The sequence below is a fragment of the Stegostoma tigrinum genome, unplaced genomic scaffold (assembly GCF_030684315.1).
Source record: "Stegostoma tigrinum isolate sSteTig4 unplaced genomic scaffold, sSteTig4.hap1 scaffold_86, whole genome shotgun sequence".
Taxonomy (NCBI): domain Eukaryota; kingdom Metazoa; phylum Chordata; class Chondrichthyes; order Orectolobiformes; family Stegostomatidae; genus Stegostoma; species Stegostoma tigrinum.
Genome location: NW_026728811.1, coordinates 567,750 through 586,562, shown reverse-complemented (window position 1 = coordinate 586,562; position 18,813 = coordinate 567,750).

Here is an 18,813-nt window from a genome sequence, read left to right as displayed (position 1 = left end):
ATACAGTACAAATAGGCAGGCATAGCTTGGACACATGAGAGTACCCATGCCCACCCCATTTGTCTGTAGCAAGAGGGAGGAATTGAAAGAGAAGGTGTTAAGGGTGAGGATGAGTTTGGTTAAGAAGAAGAGGGTGACAGTGGAGAGGGACTGGTCGGGCCTGCTGGACATGAAGTGGAAGTCAGCACAATTACAAGTGTATGTGTGTGTGTGTGTGTGTGTGTGTGTGTGTGTGTGTGTGTGTGTGTGTGTGTGTGTGTGTGTCCATGTGTCCATCTGTGTGTGCCCGTGTGTGCGTGAGTATGTGTGTGTGAGGGAGTGTGTGTGAGTGTGCATGTGCCTGTGTGTATGTGTGTGTGTGTACATGTGTGTGAATGTGCGTTTGTGTGTATGAGTGTGTGTGTATGTGTGTGTGTATGAGGGAGTGTGTGTGTGTGAGTGTGTTCGTGAGTGTATGTGTGTCTGTGTGTGCATGTGAGTGTGTGTTTGTGTGTGTGTGAGTGTGTGTATATATGTGTGTGTAAGTTTGTGTGTGTGCATGTGTGTGTATGTGTGTGTGCATGCGTGTGAGTGTGTGAGTATGCATGTGTCTACGTGTATGTGTGTGTGTGTGTGTGTGTGTGTGTGTGAATCTGTATGTGTGATTATGTGTGGGTGTGTCGGTGTGTATGTATGCGTGCATGTGCATGTGTGAGTATGTGAGTATGTATGTGTGTGTGCCTGTGTTTGAGAGAGAGAGAGTGAGTGTGTGTGTGCATGTGTGTGTGTGTGTTTGTGTGAGTGTGTGCAAAACTATGTGTGATTGTGTGTGTGTGTGTGTGTGTGTGTGTACGTGTGTGTGTGCAAGCACGTGTGCACGTGTGTGTATATGTTGATGCTTTTCTGATGGTTTTCATCCACCGCTGCGGTTGACGAGATATGGCGTGGAGTCCAGCAGAGGGAGAAAACGTGTACAATGTGTTATTTTAAGCATCACAGAGACTGTTAGAGCTTCCACTCACTCTCACAACAAAAGTTTGCAATTCTCCCCGTGCTTGGTATATAGCCCAGTTTACGGAGCAGTGGATGAGCGTCATCTGTACAGCACTCCATGATGGGCATCATCTTGTCCCAGTTTATAGTGTCTGGTTTGATTCTGTCAGGCGGATTCATCATTTGATGTAAGGAACAATTTCAGCTGATCTGGCAATATTCAGTTGTTCTCATTCTTGTAGTCTGGTCTGCCAAAGGTCTCATTCGTCCGGTTACTCCCAGGCGGATGTTTCCTTCTCTGTATTTCCACAATAAGTTCTTAATTAACTGTCTGTTTCTATCTTTAATATGAATGTTTCTGTTCCTCCGTATCTTTCCCTGGCCTTGTCTTTTGGCTTCCCAGTGTTTCGGATGCTCGCATTGTTAAGTTCACAAACGAAGAAATGGTGTTTGCCAGGCTGTTGTTCAGTTCTCACTGTGACCTGGAACATTTTCCTTGCATTTACATTTCTTCACAAAACAGGATTGTACGTGATTTAGAATAAAAGACAGAAAATTCGAACTTCTGTTCATCTTCTAGGAACCGAGAAAGAATTCTTCATTTTGGCAACCTTTTCACCCTTCGTATTAGGAACTGTACAGAAGTGACCTTTCTCTCGTCTCGAGTGATCGAGTATTTGGCAATGTTCTGGAAACCATCTGTTCTTATGGATGCGTGTCTGTGTTTTGGAGGGAATGATTAACATTTATTACATTATGTTTTTTGTTAAAAAAATTGAGGCCTTACTATTTGTTATTTCAGCTTCAATTGTTTTCAACAAAATGGTGATACATTTGAGAATATCACTGCTCTCAATCAAGCTGGTGATTTAGACCCCAGGCTGATGGGTGCACAGGATGGAGGAAATTTTAAATTAGAGGCACATTAGCGAAGTTTTCTATGAAGGATCAAGACAAATGCAATGAACAGAAAGCGAATAGAGGGATATGGACCATGTGCAGGCTGATGGTATCAGTTTAAAATAGCATTGTGGTCGTCCGAAGGGCCTGGTGATGAGCTGCACTGTTTTATTTTAATTTTTAATACCCCTGCACTTGCTGTATGAAACAAAGCACGAAGAATCTTAGATATTTCATTATATTTCTCTCCCATTCTTCTAAACTACAATGAGACAAGCTCAAACTAGTTAACCTATCCTCATTAGAAATCCCTCAATTCCCAAGATCAGCCCAGTGAACCTTCTCTGGCCTGCCTCGAATTCAAGAATATCTTTCCGTGGGGTTTTAATATTCTAGGTACAGTCTGAATCATACTTATTTATTTTCACAAAGTCTCTGTATGTTTTTTTTAGATTTCATTCCCGTTGTAATAATTGCCCGCATTTCATTTGTCTTCTCTATTTCCTGCTGAACCTGTAAGCTCCCTTTTGCAGATTGAGCCACAAGGATTCTTGAAACTCCTTGTGCAGTCAGTCTGAAACCAAACATTGTGAGCTTGACAGTAAGTTAGGAATGTGCTGGACTGTATTACAAAGGATATGACAATAAACAATAATTGCAACCTGAGAAACAATGGAAGACACATGGTTTTATCAAAGGATTTTTCTTTTTTTTTTGGTGAGCCTGTTCAGTTTTTTTTAGTGTGGGTATAAATTTCAGAATAAGGAAGGGTGAAGGATGTGAGTGACAGGAGGGGCATATCATTTATTTGAATTTTCAGAATCATTTTGACAAATTTGAACAGGGCTAGGGAGTAACAATGGAGGGAATGCACAGGCTTAAAGATCATTAAAGGTGTCTATGTGTGGGACTACTGGAGATCAATGAGATCCTATACAAGTATTTCACTTCAGTATTTACTGCGTAGAAAAAAAAATAGCAGCTCAGAAACTTGGTGAAATAAATAGTGGTGTTTTGACAAGAGTCCACAATAGAGAACAAGAGATGCTGGATGTCTTAAAATGCATGAAGGCAGATATATATTCAGGCACTGATAATGTTTACCCCAGGGCATTGAGGAAGGCTGGATAGGAAATTGTAAGGTCCCTAGCAGCGATGTTTGTGGTATCAACAGCCACGGTGAGATGTCAGAAGACTAGAGCAGGGTAATGTTGTTGCTGCAACGCAAAGCCTGGAAACTACAAACCAGTGACAGTGACGTCAGTGGTGGGTAATCTGTTGGAGGAGATCCTGAGAGACCAGATATTCATGCATTTGGAAAGCAGGGATTGCTCAGGGATAGTCAGCACAGCTTTGTGTGTGAAATATCGTGTCTCAAAAACTCAGTTCATATATTGTGAGGGGGTAGTCAGGAGATGGATGAAGGCAGAGTGGTAAGTAGCTCTGAGCAAGGCCTTCAACAAGGATCTGCATGGTAGACTGCTTAATGAGGTTAGATCACATGAGTTCTTGGGAGAGGTTGCCAATTGGGTACAAAGTTGGCTTGAAGGTGGGAGACAGTGGGTACCGGTAGAGGTTTGTTGCTCTGACTGGAAGTCTGTCACCAGCGGTATGCCGCAAGGTTTAGTGCTTGATGCATTGCTGTGTGGCATTTATATTAACAATTTGAATGAAAATATATGAGTCACGGTTAGTAAGTTTCTTGGTGACAGTTAAATTGGTGTCGTGGACTGTGAAGATGGTAACTAAGAGTATATCAGGATCTTGATCTACTGGGCCAGTTGGATGAGGAATGGCAGATGGAGGTTAAATCAATAAATATGAGATATTGCATCATGGAAAGACAAACCCGGGCAGGACATACACAGCTTATGGTAGGCACCTGTGCAGTGCTGTCGAACAGAGAGACTTAGGGGTGCAAGTACGTACATACTTGAAAGTGGCATCCTGGGGAAATAGGGTGGTGAAGGTGGCATTTGGCATATTTGCCTTCATTGGTCAGAGCATGGGGAACAGGAGTTGGGACGTCGTGCTGTGGCTGTACAGGGCATTGATGACGTTGCCATGCAAGCATTGTTGATTATCAGGAAAAACTCCTCCGATTCACTTCTGTCCTTTAAGGAAGGACATGTGACATTCTTAGCTGGTCTGGCTAACGTGACTGCACACCCGCAGCATCATGGTTGTCTCTGACCTGCGCTCTGGCAATTAGCGTTGGGCAAAGATTGCTAGGCCAGCCAGAGACATCCGCATGTCATGAATGAATAAAAAATAGTACATCTTTCCCTCCCTACCACTGCAAACACCTCCAGCTGCAACAATTCATCTTGCCTTTGTAACGTCGTTCAGGCCCTTGTCACTCTTCATAACACTCGCCCATTTTCCATCACCTTCAAATCTCCCTGTTCCTATCATTTCATTAAGGCATAACATTAGTTCCTCTGCCTACTGCACTCTCCTATGAGGAGATACCTTCCAATCCCTTTAAAACCTATGTCCATAATTTGGTAACTTTCTGTTCCTAAAACAGTTTCTTTCTTCAGATTTGTGAGGTTTTAATTGTGGTCTTCTCAGCCTCTTTCAATTGAATATGTTCGTTTTCACCCTGAGTCACAGATGGGGGTATTTTGCTGAACTTTTGTCAGTTTCAATGGAATGTCCTTTTTTTGAACGTTTTACACTGTTCCTTCCAATGTTTTCCACTGTTGATTTACAGTGATCCATCTCAGTCTTTTTTATCCTGTTTATCTTGGCCAGTTCTCCTCTAAAAGTCATACAGTTGGCTTTTTTTTCTTGTCTCTGATTATTGCTTTTTGTTCCTTGTGTGATCACTTTAAAACTTTATAATCCTTTGAATTCCACTTTTCCACAATTTCACAGAAGATCTCTTGGTGTGATGCTACTCATCCATTCAGCTTTATCACACAACAGTCGATCTGGGATAGTTACATCCCTATCCAGTTGCACAAATGTTATTCTGAGAAACACTGACAGCAATATTCTCTGAGCTCCACTTTGAATGTGACTATTTTATTGCACACACTTTGTCCATTCCAAAACGTAACGTTGTCATATTCTTTTTTGCACGATTTCCTGTCACAAACCTCTTTACTGAAGTAAGGTTTTGGTGAAACTCTGTGCTTCCTTTCCTTTCTGCTTGCGTTTAGCCACGTCACCATGCTTTTCCCATGTTTCACTTCTTCTGTTTTGATTTGGAATTCTCCCTTCCTCTGTAGCCCTTTCCTAGCATCCTCTCTGTCAATTTCAAGCCCAGTGCATAAATCTTATGACCGGTTTGGCCAGGACACTGGTCCCAGCACAGTTCCAGTTATTATTTATTCACTCATGAAATGTGGGTGTCTCTGGCTGGCCAGCATTTATTGTCCAATCCTAGCTACTCTCAAACTGAGTGACCTGCTGTGCCTTTTCAGAGGGTAGATGAGACTCAATCACATTCTTGTGGGTCTGGAGTCACATGTAGGCCTGACCAAGTGAGGATGGCACATTTTCTTCCCTGATTAAGGAGTCAGACGCCATCACTAGTCTGTCATTTAAAGTAGGCCTACTTTAAACATTGTTGTACTATGCCTTTTGTCGTCAGTATGGAAAGTTCACAGTTATCAATCCAGCCATGTGCTTTCTTCGTGAGGATCAGCGCAAATTAAGTGAAATATAATCTCCCAAAGCAGGGAGGTAATGCTTCCTCTGATCTTTCTGGTCTGTGTTCACCCTCCAGCACTACATCTATGTCATGTCTCATTGACCAGTGTCTTCAACCATTCTAACTCCTATAACTGCTCCTATTTCAGTCACCACCTCCTCTCTCTACAATCCCTCCATACATCTGAAAATACTCCAAACCTGAACACCACCCCTATCTCTGTAAATTGCTTCAGTCTCTGTGATATGCTTTGTCTGGGTAGTTTCTTCCTGCAGTAACTGGAGTCATAGAGTTGCGCAGCATTGAAGCAGACTCTTTTGTCCAAAACATCCATACTGACCAGGTTTCCCGAACTGAACAAGTCACATTTGCCTGTGTTTGGCCTGTGTCCTTTCAAACCTTTCCTGTCTGTGTACCTGCCCCAATGTCTTTTCACTGTTTAATTGTACTTACCTCCGCCACTTCCTCCGGCAGCTCGTTCAATACTTGCACCATTCTCTGTGTGGAAAACATCACCCCTCAGGCCTGTTATAAAATATTCCCCTCAAAATACTCACCTCAAACCTACCCTCTTTACTTTTGGACTCCCCTATCCTGGGAGCAAAGACCTTGTCTATTCACCTTATCTGTGCTGCTCAGGCTTTCATAAATATCTGAAATGTGGCTCCACAGCTTCCAATGCTTGAGGGAAATGTTTCTGCTAGCGGTCTAACAAATTCATCACTGGTTTCCTGAAAGTCTCAGAGACACTTGATCAAGCTTTTTAAGACCTTGAACATCACTCTTCTGTTGTGTGGACTCTTTTCCAAACATCTGTCTTTATTTTGCTGAATGTCGTAGTCTTTCTCCACAGTAAGTACTGACATGAAATCCTGTTCAGTATCTCACACATCTCCTGTGGTTGTCCATATCGGTGGCTTCATTGATCTCCATGCATCCCTGTTCTCTTCCTTGTCACGATTTTGCACTTAACAGACTTGAAGAATCTCTTTCTATTCTCCCTAATTTTATTGGCCAAAGTTATCTCACGTCCCATTTTTGCTCTCCAGATTTCATTCATAAAGGATTCCGACACTCTCGTACTCATCAAGGGATTAATTTGATTCAGCTATTATCCCCTCTTTCTTGACCTGAGCCTTTCTGTCACCAGTCATCCATAATTTCCTACTTCTGTCAGCATCATACGTCACACTGACAAGAACATGCCGGCTCTGACCTCTCATGCTTGGGAGCTTCCAACTTACCAGATGCTCCTTTAATTACAAATAGCCTCCCCGATCATGTTTTGAAAGTTCGCATCAAATACCATCAACAATGGTATTGCCCAAGTTTATAACTTTAGCTTGTGGACCAGACCAATCTTTTTCCACCGCTCTTTACAAATGAATAAAATTGTGGCCACATTGTCAAATTGGTGCGTCGATAACACTTCAATCCATTGCCCAATCTTGTTTTGCACCTGGAGGTCAGGTTTTACCCCTTCTTCAGTTGGGCTATTTATGTATCGTTTCAGAGTGTATTTTTGAAGACATAATAAATTCTTCCTATCAAAGCGCTTAACACGATGACAGTACTCGTCTAAGTCTGAAGAATTATTATCCCTTACCATTACACTCCTGTTATTCTTACAGATAACTAAGACCTCACAACATATTTGGTCTACTAAGTTTGGTCAGCACTGCAGCCTCACAGCGCTAGGGACCCAGGTTTGATTCCAACCTCAGGCGACTGTCTGTGTGGAGTTTGCAAATCCTCCCCTTGTCTGCGCGGGTTTCCTCCGGGTGCTCCGGTTTCCTCCCACAGTCCAAAGATGTGCAGGTTAGGTGGATTGGCCATGCTAAACTGCCTGCAGCGTCCATGGGATTTTTGATTATAGGGAGATGAGTCTGGGCGGGATGCCACAATGGTCCGTGTGGACTTGTTGGGCCAAAGGGCTTGTTTCCACACCATGGGGATTTTATGTTTCTGTAATCTTCCAACATGACTGCTCTTAAATTTCAAACTGAATGTTGAGGGTCTGTCGGCCCATTGTAACAAAGCGATTACCCATTCTGATATCTCAGTTCTGCTATCATCGTTTCACTGGGTGAACCCCAGGAATATTCTCATAAACACTGCCGTCATGTTTTACCAATTCAAAAATACCTCTCCTCTCCTATCCTGCGTCCCTTTATACCCATCCTGCAGTGTCTGTACCTGGAGCATTGAGCTGCTCGTCTCTTCCTTCCCAGAGCTGTTTCTGTAACACCTTTGATATCCCAAAACCATCTCCCCATCCGTGCCCTGAGTTTATCTGCCTGACTTTTCAGACTCATTGCATTCAAATAAATACAGTTTAATTCATCAGTTTTACTTCATTTCCTGCCATGTTCTTACCTGCCTTGTCCATTTAAATTGCTGTCTTGAACTTCTGTGCCAACCTCTTTCCTGCTTCACTGCTGTTTAGGGTCCAACACCACTGCTAGGCTGGATACATTTTTTTGGATATCTCTAACAATTCACCTTGCCCTGCCCCAGTACATGTGTGTTCACCAGCCTGTCTGTCTGTGCTGATACGTTCAGTGATCTCTGGACTTGTGTACCAAGGTCCCTTTGTTTTTCAGTAGTCTGTGCGGACCTAATGTTCATTATGTATGTCCTTCACTTACCATAACTGCCACAGCATATTACTTCACACTTTTTAGAAATAAGTTCCGTCTGCCATCGTTCTGCTCATTTTAGCAGCTGATCAGTATCAGACTGTAATCTGAGACCATCTACCTCTCTCTGGACAACACCCCCATCTTTCGTGTCACGCTGAAACCTACTGATGCTACCTCCTGCTTTCTAACCAAGTCATTACTGTACAGAATAAACAGCAATGGACCCTGCACAGATCCCTGTGATCTGCTGATGGTCAAAGGCTTTCAATAAAAAATTACTCTCCACCAGTTTTGAATCTCGTTTGCCAACTTGCCTCAAATCCCCTGGGTTCTAACCTTTTGAACCAGCCTCCCATGTGGGACATTGTCAAAGTTCTCACTGGCATTCATTGTAAAACATTTCATCTGCACTGCCCTCAACAATATTTTTAGACACAGTTTCAAAGAACTCGACTGAATTTATCAGACAAGATCTCTCTTTCCTACATTCGTGCTGACTACCTCGGTCAATTCTTTTCTTGGCAAGTGTTGGTTCAATCTTTCCCTCAGAATTTCGTCCAATAATTTTGCTCCTACTGTTGTCAGGCTATCACTTCTGCAATTACCTGGCCAATCTTTGCTGCCCTTCTTGAACAAAGGAATCAAATTAACTATCTTCCAGTCATTCAGCCCCACATCTATGAAAGTTATGAAATATATTTGGCAGGCCTCTGAAATCTCTTTCCCTGCCTCTTATAGCTTCCTGGGATAAATTTCATTGGGCGCTAGCAATTTGTCCACCAATACGCCCCCAAAAGCATTTAATTCCTGCTCCTTATTGAACTTAACATGTTGGAGATCCTCACCATGCTGTGCCACAACGATGTCACCCGAAAGCGTCAGGCACAGCACCTCGTATTTTGCTTAGGAACCCTGCAGCCCACTGGTGTCAGTGTGGACCTTGCAACTTCAAAATCTCCCCACCCCCGAACGCATCCCAAAACCATCCAAGCTCGTCCCCGCCTCCTTGACTTGTCTGTATTTTCTACCACCTATCCGGTCCTTTATCCACCTTCGAACATCGCCTCCCTGCCTCTTTCGATTTATTTCAGAGTCCCCTTCCTCTCCCCAGTTTCTGAAGGAAGGGTCCAGACCCAAAACATCAGCTTTCCTGCTTCTGTGCTGCCTGGTCTGTTGTGTTCATCCAGCTCTACACTTGCTTCACCCACTGCAATCCTTTGGGTGCAGGGACAGCCACAGTTCTGTAAGGAAGGAGCCTGGCTTGAATGGGACCTTGGAAATGCTTCTGCTGTCATACACTTGATGTTGTTTTCCTTTTCAGGTTGTTTGTGGTCTTGTGAAAAGACGTTGCTGATAATTCTTGTAGATTGTAGACACATCTATCATGGTGTGTTTCAAGTGAAGTGAGTAAGTATCATTCCAAACATGAGGCTGTGTTACGCTGGATGATGTCAAGCTTATTGAATACTCTTGGAGCTACGTTCATACAGGCAAGTGGAGACAATTCCATCAGAGTGCTGACCTGTGCAGGGTAGTTGGGCAGCATGCATTCTGTGGGATGCTGTTTTTAAAACTCCTTTTCATTGCAAAATGTCACTTCTGAGTTTGGGAAGATGCATTCTAAACCTGAATGATGAATGCCCAGTTCTGTACGTGGAACTGTCCTTTATTTACCTGTGGATTGCAAGTTGTCAGCTCTCTCCATGTCTGCATGTGATCATTTTCATTTTGTGGACTGTCAGCAGTTGTTCATTTGTGGCATGGTTTTTAAACAAAAGAATGTTTAGAGAGCAAACAGTTTGCTAAGTGCAACAAGTTAGTTTTTTAAACGTTCTGTGGACTGTGATTGTCCAGTATTGTGTGCAGACTGCATATGGTCAGTCCGTTTGTGAGGAGTTGTTTCCAGCCTGTGAACTGCTGGTTGTCAGTCCTAGCTCTGAGTCATTCCCTGAACTGAGGAGATTATGAATCCACTATTTTCTTTTTCCTTTCTTCTTTACTTAGCTCCTGTTCTGTTCTTTTTTTTTGCTTTCCCTGAACTTCGCACGAGTGGTGAACGGGTTTACTCCTACAAATTGTGTTTGGTAAATTGTGTCTTGCGTTTGTGTATAACTCCTGGATTTTGAATGGTTAGGGGGATCCATTGAGCTGGTTCTCAACCTGTGTTTGGAGAATGGTCAATACTGTGCAGGGAGCTGATATTTGTCTTGACATCTGTGAGCAGGTAATTTCGTGTGTGGAGGTGAATAATCCTACAGATTGTGAATGGTCAGTTCTGTGTGGAGAGCTTGTTTTTATTCAATGGTCTGTGGTCATTTTTGTCTGAATGCTGCACTTGACCTTGTGGACTCTAGTCAGTTGTTTGTGCAGAACTGGTTTTAATTTCTCTGTGGGGAACTGAGTTTATTATTTGGTTTTTAAATAGTTAGACATGTCTCTGTGTGTGTGCATCTGTGTGTCTCTTTAGTTTCTGAAGAACTCAGTTCTCTGCGCAGAAGCTGCCAAATCTACTTAGTGCCTCCCTCAAGTTCTGTTTGTTTCAGATCTTCAGATTTTGCAATTCTTCATTTAATTTTAGAGCTTTCATTTAGTCTGTTGGGGCATCGGACATACCACAGTATAGTACAGGAACAGCCCCTTCATCACATCGTGTCGGCGACGACCATGATGCTATTCGAACTTAATGCCACCTGGCTGCACATGAAACATTTCCCTCCAATCCGTGCCTGTTGGTGTATCTGTCTAAATGCTTCTTAAACATCGTTGTTATCTCTGCTTCAACCACCTCGCCGGAAGTATGTTCCAGGCACTTCCTAACCTCTGTGTAAAAACTCGCACATGTGCTTTAAACTTTCCCCTCTCAATTTAAATTTATGACCCCTTGCATTTGACATTTCAACCTGAGGAAAGAGACTCTGATTATTCGCTCTATCCGTGCCTCTCAGTTTTATATATTTCAACAGGTCGCCGCCCCCCCTGCCCCCTGCCCCCAACACCTCAGCCACTAACGCACGAGCAGAAGCCATCCAAGTCTGTCCATCCTGTTCTTACTGCTAATGCACTCTCATCCATGTAACGTCCTGGTTAACCTCTTTTTCCCTCCTCCTTAAAACCTCCCCATCGTTCCCCTACTGCAGATAGTTAATTCTGTATGGACTGCTGGTTCATATGTTGTGAATTACAAATTGTCAATGATCTGTGGGGAGATTTTATTCATCCTGTGGGCTGCAAATTGTCAGTTATTTATGATCTAATTTTCATCGAATGAATTGTAAATAGTCAATGTTGTGTGGAGAGCAGGTTTTATGCCGTGGAGCTTTGAGTAGTAAGATCACACACAACTGACATGAATGTGGAGCTGATCTTTATTGTGATTGTTGTATGTGTGGTCTTTGTGTGCTCGGTGAATGTTCTGTTCTGCGTGTGTGTTGACACCTGTTTCTCAATCTACAAAATGCTCCTTATTACTGTGTCTTCATCCAGTCTCTGCAGAACTCTATGTCTCTAACTGCCCAGAAGCCCTAACATCCTCCTGTTCTGACATCTCCTCACAATATCAAACCTGTTTAATCACCACCTGCCTTGTTGGTTTCTGGAACACCTCATACTCCTTTCTCACCTTCCATCTCTGAAGCCTGTTTTGGATCACACAACATGCTCTGTAGTTGTAATGGTCTCCAAATCCTGTAACACTCTATATCTCTTCAACCACTCCATTATGGGGCTGGCACAGTATCATGATAGTACCACTGGGCTGTTAATCCAGAGGCACAGATAATGTTCTGGGCACCTGGGTTCGAATCCCACCGTGGCAGATCGTGGAATTAAAATTCAATAAAAATAATCAGGAATGGAAGGTTCGTTTTCAGACGTTTCATCACCATTCGAGGTAACATCATCAGTGAGCCTCCGACAAAGCACTGGTGTTGTGTCCCGCTTTCTATTTATCTGTTTAGGTTTGCTTGGGTTGGTGATGTCATTTCCTGCGTTGGTGATGTCATTTCCTGTTCTTTTTCCCAGGGGATGGTAGAAAGCGGGACACAACACCAGCGCTTCGTTGGAGGCTCACTGATGATGTTACCTAGAATGGTGACGAAAAGTCTGAAAACTAACCTTCCAGCTCAGCGAGCAAACTCACATCCAGAACCTCAACCTGAGCTATAAATCTTCTCAAAACTCGATAATCAGGAATGGCAAGCCCATTGTTGGTCATCTGTTTTTTTAAAATCCCAACTCATTAATGAATGCCCTTTAGGGAACAGCATTTGACCAGGCCTGGCTGACATATAACTCCAGGCCCACTACAAAATAACTGATCCTTAGCAATTACCCAATGCAATCAGTAATAGGCACTGAATACTGGCCCATCCATTGATGTCCAAATCTCACGAATGAGGAAATAAAAGTTTATATTCCACCCCCAACCCTCTGCAAACACTGCAGCAATTCGTACTGACTTTGAGACTTGCTCCGGCCCTTGCCACTGTCTGAAACACTCTCACTACCTTCAACAGTCCCTTTTCCTGTCATCTCATGGAACCCTAACAATGATACCACTTCCAATCACATTCCTCCTGAGAGGACACCCCTTACAATCTGTTTATCACCTACCTCTATACTTTGATAGTCCGCTGTCATTTTCTGAAGCACATTCTTTTTCTTCAGAATAGTTAGGTATTTTTGATTGTCTTCTAAGCCTTTCTTAATTGAATAGTATACTTTATGCCCCGAGTGAGATGCATATAGAAATTTCTTGCTGAGGTTTTGCCTGTTTCAATGGAATATCCTTTTTTTCTAAATATTTTACACTGTTCTTTCAAACGTTTTTCACTGTTCATTTGCAGCCATATATGTCAGTCACTTTACACAGTTGAACTTGGTCAGTTGCCCTATCAAACTGCTGTATTTGGCCTTTCCCCTCGCAAACTGCTGTATTTGGCCTTATTTCTGTTTCTGATTGCTGTTTGTCATTTGTGTGATCACTTCAAAACTTCATAATCCCTTTAAATTCCACATTTTTTCATAATTCCCTTAGGATTTCTCATTGTCCCATTACTCATTCACTCAGCTCCATTACATGTTGTGCAATAGGCGAGGGACGTCACTATCCCAGAGCCTATAGCACAACGTGTTATTCAAAGAAACACTGACAAAAACATTCTCTGAGCTCCTCTTCGAATGACACTATCTTATTGCATATAACTTGTTCAGGCCAAAAAGGAACAGCGTCATGTACGTTTTACCAAAATTTCCAGCCACAAACCAGTTTACTCATGGACAGTTTTATTGAAACTCTGTTGCTTCCTGGCCCTTTCTGCTTGACTTTAGCCAATTTGCCATGCTGTTCCAATGCTTCACATTTTGTGTCTGCATTTAGAAATCACCTTTCACCTGAACGCTGTCCCAGCATCCTCTCTGTCAGTTTACAGGCCTGTCCATAGACCTAGAGCCTTGATTGGCCAGGACACTGGTCCCAGCACAGTTCCAGCTTTATTTATTCACTCATGAGATGTGGGAGGCTCTGGCTGGCAGGCATTGATTGCCCACCCCGCCTGCTCTTGAAGTGAGTGGCTTGCCATTCCATTTCAGAACACAGTTGTGGGTAATGGTGACAGATTTCCTTCCCTCATGACTGAGTCAGGTTCGATCACTATTCTGCCATGGGAGGTCTACTTTAAGCTATGTTATACGATGACTTTCAAAGACAGCAGAGGAAGTTCACAGTTATCATTCCAGTCCTGCTCTGTCTTTGTGGGGATCAGTGCAACTGAAGTGAAAGCAAGTCTCCCACAGAAGGGTGGAAATGTTTCTCTGACCTTTGTTTTGTGATCGCTTCTCCAAGACTGTATCTGTGTCATGACTCGTAAGCCAGAGTCTTCACCCATTCGAATTCCTCTAACAATTCCTATTGTTGTAACCACTTTCCCTCTCTACAATCCCTCCATATATTCGAAATGTACTCCAATCCTGACTACTATCCCTATTTCTGTAATTTGCTTCATTCTCTGCAACTTGTCTTATCTCGGTGGTGTCCTCCTGCAGCAAATGAAGTCATAAAGTTGTGCAGTATGGAAACAGACCCTTTTGCTCAACTCATCTATATGGCCCAGGTTTCCTGAACTGAACAAGTCACAATTGCCTGACTTTGGCCCCTATCCTTTCAATGCTTTCCTGTCTATGTACCTGCCCCAATATCTTTTCAATGTTGTAGCTTCCTCTGGCAGCTCGTTCCATACCTGCATCATTGTCTACATGGCAAATGCTACTTCTCAGCTCTCCTTTAAACCGTTTCCTTCTCACCTCAATGCTATGCCCTCTCGTTTTGGACCCCTCGACCCTGGGGGGAATGTTGTTGGCTATTCTCTTTAACTGTTCATACACCTCTAAATGTTCACCACACAGCCTCCTGTGCTTGAGTCAAATATTTGTGCTTGGGGTGCGACAAATCATCCGTGTTTCCTAAAAGTTCTCTGATATAATTGATAAAGTTTTATAAGACCTTCAACACCAGTCTTTTGTGGCGTTGGCTCTATTCAAGACATCGCTCTTTATTTCTCTGAATTTCCTGGTGTTTCTGCACAGTGATACTGACGTGAAATGCTGTTTATTATCTCACCCACATCCTATGGTTCTCCATATTTGTGGCCTCGTTGATGCCTGTGCATCCCTATATCCTTCATCATCAATCTATTGCCCTTAATATACTTGGAGATTCACTTTAGATTTTCCATAACATTATCAGCCAACGTTATCTCACATCCCATTTTTGCCCTCCAGATTTCATTCATAAAGTGCATTCCTACACTCTGATACTCTTTAAGGGATGCATTGCTCCAGCTACATCCCCTCTTTCGTGACCTGAGCCTCACTGCCACCAGTCATTCAGTGTTTGCTACTTCTGTCAGCATTGTCCTTCGCACTAACAAAAGCATGCTGGTCCTGATGTCTCACCTTCTCTCGCTTTTCAAAACTTGCAACTTACTAGATGCCCCTTTATCTGCAAATAGCCTCCCCAATCAACTTTTGAAAATTCCCATTAAATACCATCAAAATTGTTCTTCCCCACTTTCCATCTTTAGCTTGTGGACCAGGCCAATCTTTTGCTATAACAGATAATAGTCGGCAGGATTCCAAACCACACTGGGGTAACACCAAAGGATTTTAAATCCATCGCCTTCATCAATCGACCACAAATATGTAATTCAGCTGGCACGGTCCCTTGCATTGCATTTTGTTGGTGAATATCACTGTTGTGAGGCTGCAGAGCTCTGCTGGTTCCAGGATGGAAATTGTTCCTATTTGCGAATTGTTTCATGACTTGAATGCTTCTGTCTCGCATTTTCCTCTCTTTGTTAAAACAAAACAGGTTTGATGTTTCTAAACATGGACCTCTCACACGCTCGAAGAATCCAAATGAAAAGTCTACAAAATCATGAGGGGTATAGACAGGATGGATAGCAAAAAGCTTTTTTTTCCCAGAGTGAGGGACTCAATTACTAGGGGTCATGAGTTCGAAGTAAGAGGAGGAAAGTTTAAGGGAGATATTCATGGAAAGTTCTTTACACGGAGGGTGGTTGGTCCCTGTAACGCGTTGCCAGCGGAGGTGGTAGTTGCAGACACTTTAGCGTCTTTTAAGATATATTTGGACAGGTACATGGATGGGCGGGGCGCAAATGGACACAGACCCTTAGAAAATAGGTGACAGGTTAGACAGAGGACCTTGATTGGTGCAGGCTTGGAGGGCCGAAGGGCCTGTTCCTGTGCTGTAATTTTCCTTGTTCTTTGTTCTTTGTTGAAAGTGCGACAAATTTCAGTAAAATAAGCTCAATACCCGGTTCATGCAGTTTGCAAGCTTCCTCAAAAAGCCATGAGAAGCTATAGAGATAACACAGTGTGGAGGTGGAGGAAGACAGCAGAAACAAACAATTATGTGGATGTATCCCAACTCGAAACATCGTCTCTCCTGCTCCTCCGATGCTGCCTGGCCTGCTGTGTTCTTCCAACTCCACGCTGTGTTACTTCTGACTCCAACATCCGCAGTTCTTGCTATCTCCACAAAACAAAATCTACGTGTATTTGGATCATTAGCAACTTGTGAGCACAGTTTTTATAAAAATCGCAGCACTGCAGATTCCAGTCAACAGGATTTAAAACAACACGTGAGCCAACCCATCACATATCCACTCAGTCATGGTTATGGCCACGTTTGGTGCTCACAGTCACCGCTAGCAGTGGGTTTCATCTGCAAATATCACTGTTTAGAGTTGGCAGACAAAAATCCCAGTCAATTTTGCTGAAAAAAATCCTTATCATTCTGGAATTATTGCATGGCCTTTCTGTTTTCTCAGTCACTTTTCCCACTCTTTATTAGGAAAGAATCAGCTTTGTTGCTTCTAAATATGACCATCTTGTATTCTCCGTGAACATGGAAGCTATGGCATGTTGGAAAGATTTCTCTACGAAATGGGCAAGTGAAGTGGCTGTAGCATTCAACTTTGCAGCTGTTCATTCTTTAAACTATTTTTTTTCTTTGGGAAATGAATGGGCTTTGGCCCGGATAATTTGCAGCCATGAACTTTTAGCAGAAAAGGCAAGGAGAAACTGACTCAGAGATAACAAGAACTTAGATACTGGAGTCAGAGACAACACAGTATGGGCAGGAGGGACAACACAGCAGGTCAGGCGGCATCAGAGTAAAGCAGCAAGTAGCGACCTGGCAGGAATGTAAACATTAAGGGTAGAAATATCTGGATTACTCCCAGTGCCACAAACTAGTGAGGATAGGAACAGGATGCGACAGCAGATGAATCCATGGCTGAGGAGCTTGTGCAGGGGAGACGAATTCATATTTTGGGATCATTGAAGCGTCTTCTGAGGTAGAAGCCACCTGTATAAGAATGACAGATTGTACCTGAATTGGAAGGGAACGAACACACTGGCTGGGAGATTTGTTAGAGATGCTCGGGAAGATTTAAATGAGCGGGGTAGGGGTGGGATGGGTGGTTTGTGGTAGTGAAGGAAGAGATCAGTCTGAGACTGGTACAGCTGGGAAAAAAAGAGTTAGCCAAACAGACAGGGCAAGCAGGAACAGAGTAGAGGACTGCATTTATTTCAATGAAAAAAGCCCAGCAGATAAGGCAGATGAACTCTGAGAAATGTTCAGAATATGGTACTGGGTTAGCATAGCAATTACAGAGACATGTTTCAGGGATGAACAGGATTGGCAGTTTAATGTTCCAGATGCTATAGGAAAGATCAAAAGTATGTGGTGGGACAAGGGAGGATGAGGAGTGGCATTTTTGATGAAGGGTAACATTACAGTTGTATTTAGAGAGGATATTCCAAAGAGTACATTCAGGAAAGTTATTTTGCTGGAACTGAGAAATAGGAAAGTTTTGATCAACTTACTGCCCGTGGAAATTGAAAAACCAATTTGAAAGACATCTCAGTTATCTGTAAGAATAATAGGTGGTGATGGTCGGGGATTTTACAATTCCAAACACGGACCGGGACTGTCATAGTGTTCAGGGCTTGGATGCAGAGGAATTGGTTAAGTGCACACACGAAAATGTTCTGATTCAGTATGTGGCTGGACCTTCTGGAGAAAATGCAAAACTTGACCTACTGTTGGGGTAATAAGGCAGGGCAGGTGACTGAGGTGTCAGTCGGGGAACATTCTGGGGCCAGTGACCATAATTGTATTAGTTGTAAAGTAGTGATGGAAACTGATAGAGCGGATGTAAAAGTTACAGTTCCAAAGTGGAGGAATGCCAATTTGACAGTATTAGACCAAAACTTTCAGATGTTGTTGAGAGTGGTGTGAGCGGATGTTTGAAGGTAAAGGGACTGCTGGAAAATGTGAAGCATTCAAAAATGAAATAATGGGAGTCCAGTTACAGAGTAAAGGTCAAGGGTGGTTGGTTCAGGAAATGCTGGATGACAAGAGAAATTCAGGTTTTAAAGAGAAAGGAGGAGGCATATGTGAGGTATCGACAGCATAATTGAGTGAATCCCGAGAAGGATGTAGAGGCAGCTGGAGTGCATTTAAGAGGGAATTCAGGAGGGCAAAAAGAGGACATGAGATTGCTTTGACAAATAGGTTAGGATTATTTACATTAAAAAAGACAGAGGTTGAAGGGGGACCTGATTGAGGTCTACAAAATCATGAGGGGTATAGACAAGATGGTTAGCAAGAAGTTTATTTTTCCCCAGAGTGGGGGACTCAATTACTAGGGGTCACAATTTCAAGGTGAGAGGGGAAACGTTTATGGAAGATATGCATGGAAATTTCTTTTTGCAGAGGGTTGTGTGTGTCTGGAACACATGGCCAGTGGAGGTGGTAGAGGTGGGCACGATACCATCATTAAAGGTGTATCTAGACAGATACATGAATGGGCAGGGAGCAGGGGATTACATATCATTGGAAAATAGGCAATAGTTTTAGATATAGGATCTGGATCGGCATTGTCTTGGAGGGCCGAAGGGCCTTTTTGTGAGCTGTAATTTTCTTTGTTCTGTAGAAACCCGAAACAATGCAGTCCTTGTGCCCCAATCGGTAGCTTCAGCATTTATTCCCTTCACCACTGAGTTATAGTGGCAGCAGAGCGCACCATTTACAAGATGCACTACAGTTACGAA